The sequence below is a fragment of the Arachis hypogaea genome, chromosome 16, assembly GCF_003086295.3.
Source record: "Arachis hypogaea cultivar Tifrunner chromosome 16, arahy.Tifrunner.gnm2.J5K5, whole genome shotgun sequence".
In the NCBI taxonomy this organism is placed as follows: Eukaryota; Viridiplantae; Streptophyta; class Magnoliopsida; order Fabales; family Fabaceae; genus Arachis; species Arachis hypogaea.
Genome location: NC_092051.1, coordinates 142775374 through 142785510, shown reverse-complemented (window position 1 = coordinate 142785510; position 10137 = coordinate 142775374). Strand labels below are relative to the sequence as shown.

At 28.6% G+C, this 10137-nt stretch overlaps 1 pseudogene; it reads right to left on the bottom strand.

The window, feature by feature from the left end:
* Positions 1–228: 228 nt before the first annotated feature.
* Positions 229–1917, bottom strand: LOC112754133 (2-hydroxyacyl-CoA lyase-like; annotated as a pseudogene).
* Positions 1918–10137: the final 8220 nt, after the last annotated feature.

Here is a 10137-nt window from a genome sequence, read left to right as displayed (position 1 = left end):
GTTTTTCTTTTTTTTTTTAACTTTCAAAATACCTTATTTTTAAAGAACATATAGAAAAAAAAAGAATGGATAAAATGAAACAGAAATAGTAGTAATAAGTATATATAAAATTCAATTTCCATTATTCAAGTATTTATTATAATCATATAATATTTTACATTTGTCTAGATTCATGAAATATAGTTTGTGTCTTTATCATATCATGGTATACCATAGAAAACCACAAGGTTATGTAATTTGTGTTATTGAAATTTGAAATCTAAAAATGAAAACCATAGAAAACATAATTTCAGTGTAATACAGATAATCTATAAATCAGTTCTTGTGTTGCAACCTCCCACTCCCACTTTCTGAACCAGCATAGGATCAACAATAAAGAGTAGACTTGAGTTCATCAAGTGTCCCAACAAGATAGTCCACCAAAAGCTTCATTCAAAGCATACTTTGAGTTCATCAAGTATCCCAACAAGATAGTCCACCAAAAGCTTCAATCAAAGCATGGTAGCCTGTAGCCTTCTTTTGAAATAAAGGAAGTTGGAGCAGGATCATCTTTGTGAGGTCCATTCACCTCTTTGAAGGTTCTCCGGTCACCACCATATACACCTCCATGGTTGAAAACAATCACTACCACAGGTAACTGACTAACTGGTATCTAGATTGAAAAGAAGATAAAACATATAAGGCAATACATATTTTCTCAAATATCGAAAAAAGATAAGACATATAAGGCAACAGTCCAGAATTTTCACTCCACATCCCTGGATTAAACCATTACAAACAGCATCAATAGTCCCGACTCTTTTATAATTTAGTTTCTAAAAAAAGGACTCTTGCAAACAATCCTGACAAATTCAGGACAACAAGATTCGTTTATAATTTACCTTTACCACTGCTCAGTACTCAGTACTCACTAGTAACTAGCAAAAAAAATCTCCTAGAACTTGGAATTTTGGGTTGTCGCATAGTAATTACACCAGCTTATGTAATCCTATCTATCACAGAAACATAAAAGAGTTCATGGAAGATCTAGTTCAAAACAATTGCAGTAAAAATAAGAACCATTCCACTATATGATAGATGAAAATATAACTAAAGATAAGAGCATCAATAAGTATGGATTCAGCAGTATATACCTCAACTTCAATGGTACTAAATTTGAATCCAAAATCCCTTCAACTGCAACAATAAGTCAATCGGGACAAGCCACTGCAGCAGCAATGCAATAACCAAGGCCAACCCCTATGGTCCCCCAAGTCCCTGCATCCAACCTAATCCTGCTCTGTCTGAACAAACACAGCCCTACCTACATCCATGGTGTTTGCACCCTCGGACACCACTACCGGAGCCGGGCTTCCGACTCCAAGAATTACATCTCTTATGATCCTCGTTGGTGTTAAGAAATTGAATGGCACAACATCCTTAGCAATCTGAGCCTCCATCTTTGGCGCATTATCCTTAGACGTCTTCCATATAGCTTTCCCCAAGGGTGGTTCCTGGTCAAACAAAAAGATTATCCTTAATCTCCTTATTCAGAGTCTCTGCAACCGTTTTCGCATTACCAACCAAATCCAAATAGGATTTTCTCAGCTCAATCTCTTCCTCACTAATATATATAATATTGTAAACCTTAAACCATTACATAAAAAAAATTAAAAATCAATTAAAAAAATATGTATTCAACCGCTGCTATATTTTTTATAATCAACTCAAAAACCATTATCTCAACAAAAATTATCATATACTTAAATCTGTTTCATCAACTTTGAAAAACAAACAAAAAATTTAACTCAGTTACCTGTTTTGGCATATTGACTTCAGGCAGCGAGGCGCGGCCCGGTGAGGCACGGCGAGAAAATGCCACGAAACCCACGGACGAACAACGTGGAGCAGAGCAGAGCAGACGGACGAACTGTACATAGCAGATCAGAAGCGACGGAAGACCACCAACCGATGTACGCTCACACCGTCACGGACGACGACGCAGATGGATGATAAACCCAACGAACGGAGGAGAAACGCCAAGAGCTTACTGTTTCCTATTTTGCTGTGAGAGGGGAAAAGAAGATAAAGAGATTCGTGAAGTGAGGAAGAAAAAGGAAAAAAGAAGAACAAGGAAAGAAAGAAGATGGAGTGCGTATTTGGCTTGGTGGGTGACAGGTTCACGATCGTGGTGGCGGACACGTCGGCGGTTCACAGCATCCTTGTGCACAACTCCAACAAAGACAGAAAGTTAGGGCTGGCAAGGGATCTTTCATTTTGGGGACCAAGGGCTATTTTGGTATTTTAAAAAATAGAGAGGTGTTTAATTAGTTATTTTAAATTAATTATGAGAATATTCTATTTTTTAACAGAATATTCTGTTATCTCAAACGATTTTGTCACGGCAGAAACTAAATTGAAAAAAAAATTAATGTCTAGGGACCCAATTGAAAAGAAAAAAAGTATAGGGACCTAATTGAAAATTCGGTGAAACTATAGGGACCTGCAGAGTAATTAAACCTAAAATATATTATTTTATATATGTTAATATTAATTTGATAAATAAATATTAATTTTAAAATATCTCGTAATATTTTGTTAGCTTATTTTTTTAATGTATGAAATAAAATAATTTTTAAATTATTATTGATTAAAAGAGTATTGTATTTGAAATTTGAATAAATATAATTTTTAATAAATTTATTTATATTATATCACAAGAAAATATTTTATTTCATGCAAAACGGTAAATACATCTTTTTGGACAAAGTAAATAAAATATTTAATTACAATATTTTTTTAAAATTAATATTTATTTATTAAATTAAAAATAACATATAAAATAACATAATTTAGTACTTTTTTTTTAAATACTCTCAATAATAAAATTATTATGTATGAATTGTTGATATTTTTAGACAAAGTAAATAAAATAATAATAATAATAATAATAATAATAATAATAAGAAGAAGAAGAAGAAGAGTATTCTGAAATTTTTAGTATGTTGAGCTCGCATATATAGAGATCAGTTATGTATAAATCGAATTAAATAGATTCGATTTAATATAACTTTATATATTAATAAATATATAAATTTATTTAAAAGTTATATATTTATATTTATTATAATATTTAAAATGAAAAACTTATTTATTAAATATAATTATTATTAATTATGCTTATTAAAAATTATTAAGAAAGATGTTGCTTGTAAATTGAATCTATGGGTTTCGATTTCTAAAAACCATTAAATCGAAACAATTGGCTTCGATTTACATGGACTGTTGTTCACTTGTCTAAATCGATCTGGTTTGATTTACATGTAAATAAAAATCGAACGCAGTTGTTTCGATTTATGGTGATTTCTAGTTTGAAACTTATTATTTCAATTTATATAGAAATGTGTTTTTGGAGATTCACGAAAAAAATTTCGTTTTGGGAGATCTAAATAATTTTGGACTGCACTTGGTTTATTTCAATAATTCACCCGAAAAAAATGTGGTTAAATTGATATTTATTTTGTAATAGTAATAAAAAAAAGGCCAAAATATCCTTAATATTATTTTCTCTCTCTACTAATTCTTTGGTCTTTTAACTTTTTCTTTCTATATAATAATAAAGGAAATAATAGATAAATTAAAAGTTAATTAATGACTTCTTGAAATTAAAAAAGTTATTTAATTTGCAACAAAAATAAAAGTAAAAAAAGACACTTAATACAAAATAGAGGAAGTATATTTTTTAAGTGAATTAAAAAAAATTTGTCTTTAACAAATAATAACTTATTTATTTGATCCGAATTTTATGAGAACATTTGAATAAATATTTAAAAAATATTTTAAAAAATTTAAAATAAAATTTAATCTCTAAATTTTTTTATTTTTAAAAAATAATTAGTCATTCACAAGGATTTGTGTTTTAAAAAAATTACTTGATATAAAATTACTATATTTTAAGAATAAAAAACTTATTTTTTTAATAATATTTGTAAAAGATTATATCAAAATTTAATCTCTAAATTTTTTAAAATATATATTTAATATTTATTTTTTATTATATTTTTAAATTTTTCGATAATTTATTTATCATTCACAGAAAATTATTTTTGTCAACATTGCGAATTTTCTTGTATCTTTTAATAGCTTACTTGAAAGAAAAAAAAAAAAAGAAAAGAATGCCGGGGAAGGATCCGCTGCCGCGAGGGTGGCAGAATCTCTCTCAATTTCTGTGTATCATATACGCACGTGTCTTTATGCTGTTTTGTTTTCTAATAATGAGCTTCCAATTTCCAACTAATTCCTAATCAATGGTCGCCACCGCCATATTAATCATTGCGTCGCTCTTTTAGGTTGCATTGCAGGAGGTTGAATTTCTAGCTAGCCCTTATGTCATAATCTTTATCATTCATAGCATTTATTTTTCTTATATTTTCATAATCATGATGACAATAACTGTTATGATAAGTTCTCGTAATCTTTGGACCTTATAATTGCTTGTTTGTTGTTATTGATGGCTAATAAATGTAATTCATAATTTAAATTTAAGTTTGAGATTTGATTTGTTCAATCATAGAATTAGGTTTAGTTTTTATGTTTATCATTTTGAAATTTAATCAATTATGATTGTAATTAGTTCCTCTTAAAGTTATAAAAAAATATCTATATATAATAATGTTCTCTTATGTAACTAATATTTGAGTGCAATTGCCAATTAGTCTTTTATTGCAAATAATATTTCATATAAAATACTAATAGTTCTTACTTTTTATTGCAAGCGCACGTTTAACATTAAAAAACATTACGATATATAACAATAGGTGAATGTTATGGTGCCTTTGAAATTGTGTCTAATTTATTAAAATAAGTAAATAGATAATATTTAATAAATTTTATATATTTTATTTTTTATTTTAAATATTTTATTTTTTATTTTTAAAAGTAAATTAGACAATTTAAGCACCATAGTAAAAACACCATAAAACTCACCATAACAATATTAAAGAGAAAAAAAAAAAAGAAAGTGTATGATGAGGTAATACATAGTAAATGTCAGAACATTCTATTTTTGAATGAAATATAAAACGTATTTATTAATTAAATCTGGCGCAAAACTAAATTAAAAAAAAATATATGGAATTTATGCAGAGAAGAACAAATTTGTTAAATTAAAACTCTTGAATTCATTTCAGAAATTAGTAACCATCCACTGTATATATATATAAAAAAGATCGAAAAGATAAGCCTTAAAGTGGTATTTAAAATTGACGTCATATACTAAAATTATTTTTTGAGATTTTAATTGTACTATTAATAATCATCCACTATATGCATATAATTCTTTTATTAAATAATATAATTATTGTTATTCTCTTGCCTAATACTAACATAATAGGATGTATGTAGATGGGTTTTCGCTATAAAAAGAATTCCTGATGATTCAGCCCAAAAATACAAAACTTGTTAAAAGATTTCACCAAGTTAAAGACTTTGACTTCAAAGAGGTCTTCAACTCAGTTATTTAAGGCCTGCCATACAATTGGTGTGGTTCTTGGCTTCTTGCCATATTTATGAAGTGTACAACACTTTAAACCAAACATTGTATATACACCTTAGGCAAGAGCTCCATGAGTAAATATAAACTTTGAAAAAAAAAACTAAGCATGTTTTGTATCTCTTATCCACTACTACATTTACCTAATAACTATAAAGTACATATAAACATGAATTTTGAACACAAATAAACATGGTTTCTTTTTTCTTCGTGTATCTTATCGGTTACATTTGCCAAGCATAAATATAAATTTTGTAAAAAAAAATAAATCATTTTACATCCAATAACATAATGTCTCTTATCTGCTACCCTTATTATTTGAATATGAAACAAGATACGAGTTAAGTTTTATTTTAATTTCTGATATTGACGAATTGTACTTATTTAATTTTTGACTTTTTAATTGTTACAATTTAGTCTTTTATATTCAAAAAATATACCAATATAATTCTTTGTGTATTTTCTGTCGTTAGAACTCGTTAGTGACGTGGCTCAAACCTTGCTACGATAGACATATTAAAATAATGTTGTATGCGTTTTAGCACAAAAGATATTAAATTAAAAAAAATTGTGTAATCTAAATCCAACAGCTTTTCATTATAGAAAAGTACATGAAGTATCTTTACTATAGGAGGATAATTTTCAAGAAAAAAATATTTCCATTAAAGCAAAATCTATTCAAATGAATAATGAGTTTTTAGACTATTGCAACAAAGAAATCTAAGAATATTTAGACAAAGGATTAATTAGGTCATCAAAGTCTTTTTAGAACTGTACATAATTTTATATAATAAATACTTCTAAAAATAGAAAGAAGAGCTCATATGTTAATAATTAATTACAAGCCTCTAAATAAAGTCTTAAAATCGATAAGATATCTCCTACCAAATAAGAAAGACTTAATTTAAAGATTAAGTAATGCTACTATTTTTTTAAAATTTGATTTAAAATCTGGATCTTATCTAATATCTGTAAAAGAGGAAGATAGATATAAAGCAGTCTTTATAGTACTTTTTGGATATTATGAATAGAATGTAATGTCTTAGGGATTAAAATATGCACCAAGTGAGTTTCAAAAAATTATGAATAATATTTTTTACTCATACGTAGACTTTACCATAATTTACTTAGACGATATACTTATGTACTCTAAAGAAATTAACCAGCACATTCAACACTTAGAAAAATTCATTAATATTATAAAAGAGAACGGTCTTGTCTTATCTGAAAAAAAAATTAAAATATTCATAACAGAAATGAAACTTTTAGGATATGAAAATTTTCAAGGAACAATCACTCAAATTAAAAGATTTGTCGGATTTGTAGGTAAATTTTCAGATGAAATTATTGACAAAAAGCAGCTACAAAAATTTTTAAAATGACTTAATAATGTAGCAGAATTTTTACCAGGAATAAGAATTTTATGCGAACCTTTATATAGGAGGTTAAGAAAATAATCTCTTCCTTGGACAGAGGATATGTCCAAAATAATTCGAAAAGTTAAAATCACAATCAAGAAAATTTTATGTTTAAGCATACGAGAACAAATAGTTAAATATCATTTTGGAGTATAGGATTCGGCTCAGAAAAATTACGCAACTATTAAAAAAATTAGCTATTGTCTTATGTGATTTATGATTTCAAGAAGATCTTTTTAACAAGTCTTTCTTAATCAAAACTGATTGCAAAGATGCACCTAGTATGCTAAAAAATAATGTTAAAAATTTAGTCTCCAGACAAATATTTACTAAGTGACAGGCTATATTATCATGTTTGATTTTATTATTGAACATATTAAACGTGAATCAAATGCATTGCCTGATTTTCTAACAAGAAAAATGTTTACAGGGTAGAAATGAGCAAACAGCAAGTAAGTAGTGAAGATTATGGTCAACCACTTGACCAACCAATGACTTCATTACCAGCTAAACAATTAACCATTAAACCTTTGACAATGTCACAGGTTATTAAAAGCAAAAAATCATCTACATCAAATAAAAGCTTATATGATGTACTTATAGCTAACAGATATACATTATTACATCCATCTGATCTTTTTAAAACTAAACCACTATCCGAAGAGCATCTTTATCATAAAAAACCTATACCCATAAAAATAATGGCCTTAAAAAATAGTTCAAAATAGACCGAAGAACCATTTATAAAACAATATTTTCAAATACCTTCCATTACTTACCAGTGAATATCCAAAAAATCCAAACCTTTTATAAGTTTATTCTAATAGTTGATACATGATTAGTTGAACTAATCCATAATACAGGCTCAACCACCAAAGACAAAATATACTCCAAAATTAAAATTACCAAAGTAATAACTCTGTTAGAATGGGAAAAACCTCCTTTTCACTGTAAAAATTTTACCAAAAAATTTAAGCTTCAGAATTATGCTTACTATGATTATATAGATGCATGTGGTTTACCATGTACCTATCTCTGAACCCGCATTCATGGTTCATATGGTTTTGCAAGAAAAAATTTTCTACAGTTTTCTAAGTGGTTCCATGTATAGTTCTAAGAATTCGGATCGATAGAAGCTATGTTTTTTAAAGGTGACTAGCATGACTTATGAATATTTTAAAAATAAGACATCATTTTTAGATGACTACAAGCTGATTTTCTTCATTCCTACTATGAAAATATGTTGAATAATAACATGAAAACATGATTCAGCAGGATATGAAGACACTCCGAGTGTACAATATTTAATTTGAAATATAAAAGTAAAATGGTGGAATAAATTTTACCTTAACCTAATCAGTAAAAGGATAATTGATAACTGGATGACCATATCTCAAGAAAGATCAACCCGAGTTATAGTTCAGGGTTTGATAAAATATCATATAAAAAAGAGACTCATTTCTTAGCACACAAAAAATAGATTATGGTTGTTCTTGCAGCGGCTACCTTAGAAGAAGAAATTCATAATTCTTTAAAAGTAACTAAAGCAATCTCAACAGATGAAAATGAAGAAGTTCAGTTTAGCTTAAGACTATACATATTAGATACCAAGACCCATTTAAAAACTAAGAAAAAAAAGAGTCCCAAATCAAAAAATCAGACACATGTTTGACAATAAAAAATGTGTCAAAGAAGCTCTAAAATCAACAAAGACATCACATGCAAAACACAACAAATCCTTCCAGCGAAATACCAATAGAATGCTAGAAAAATTATAAAACCAGCTACCAGATTTTCAAAAACTACGACAGAAGACATTAATCCCAGACAGAGCCCCTGAATCAACCCACAGAAAGAGCAAGCAGATTTGCAAAAATTAGAGATAAATTTGTAAAATAATAAAGGAGACAGTTCGCTATAAATAGTGAGAGGAGTTATTAAGGCATCCTCTTTTACACACAATTTCTTATACCTTGTAATATCTATAATTCTTTCGTTGCAGTCTTTATGTTTTTAACAATCATCTTTGTATTTTTTCTAAATTTGTAAATTCCAATATAAGTCCATATTCAGTTTATATCATGAATATGGTTAGCTTATGTATTATCCAAAGTTCTGAAAATCGGACCGGTTATCGAATCGTTTTAGTCACTGGTTTACTAATTTACTGGTCCAACCGATCTAACCGTGGTTCAACCGAAAAAATGTTTTATAATAAAAAATAATAAATAAATTATAAATAAACACTGTAAAATCACTACAACAAAAGCGGCACTTAGCGGCAGTTTCTAGAGACGTTTAACGGCGGTTTTGAACCGCCGCAAATGTTTTGCGGCGGTTTAATGAAACGCCGCAAGATGGGGAGCGGGTAAATGCATAGCAGCGGTTTTAGCTAACCGCTGGAATAATCGCCGCTAAACGTCTATCAATTTTGCGGCGGTTTGCAACCGTTGCTAAATAGCAAATAAACGAAAATAGCATTTGTTTTGCGGCAGTTCTAAACCGCTACCAAATTTTAGTATTTCCGTTCATAGTTATTAGAATCGGACCGGACCGTCCGGTGGGCCAACCGACTCAATCATTAAACCTGCACTTCCACCAATAGACCCACAACGTGTCGATCACTGTAGAATATCAACTATGTAAAGCATGTTACCACCAAGCCAAATGTCTCTTCAATGTATATAGCGCTAATAATTATATATATCATATGAACACAATTGATTGTCCCACAATTTTTTGTTGTATACTTTATATCTGATCATTGTTATTATAGGTACCTTATATATTGGGTAAAATACACAATTAAATCAAATGGAGGACCAAATTACACAATTCTACCAAATTGAAAAACATTACTAGGATCTCCCAAAAGCACATTCTTATGTAATTCGAATCAGTCTCATTCGAATTAGACAAACCAACACTAATTCGAATTAGTCCTATTCGAATTAGTAGTACTGCTTGTAATTCGAATTTGTCCAATTTGAATTACGCTTGCATGTAGTCTTAGGGTAGTTCGAATCAGGGTGATTCGAATTATGCACGCTAGGACGTCTTTAGTAATTCGAATGGGTCTGCTTCGAATTAATTTTGGACCATAGTAGATCGAATTAATTTACATCTATTTATATATGATCCAAGCGTATATAAAGAGTACAATAAAGAGTACATTTAATAATATCCATA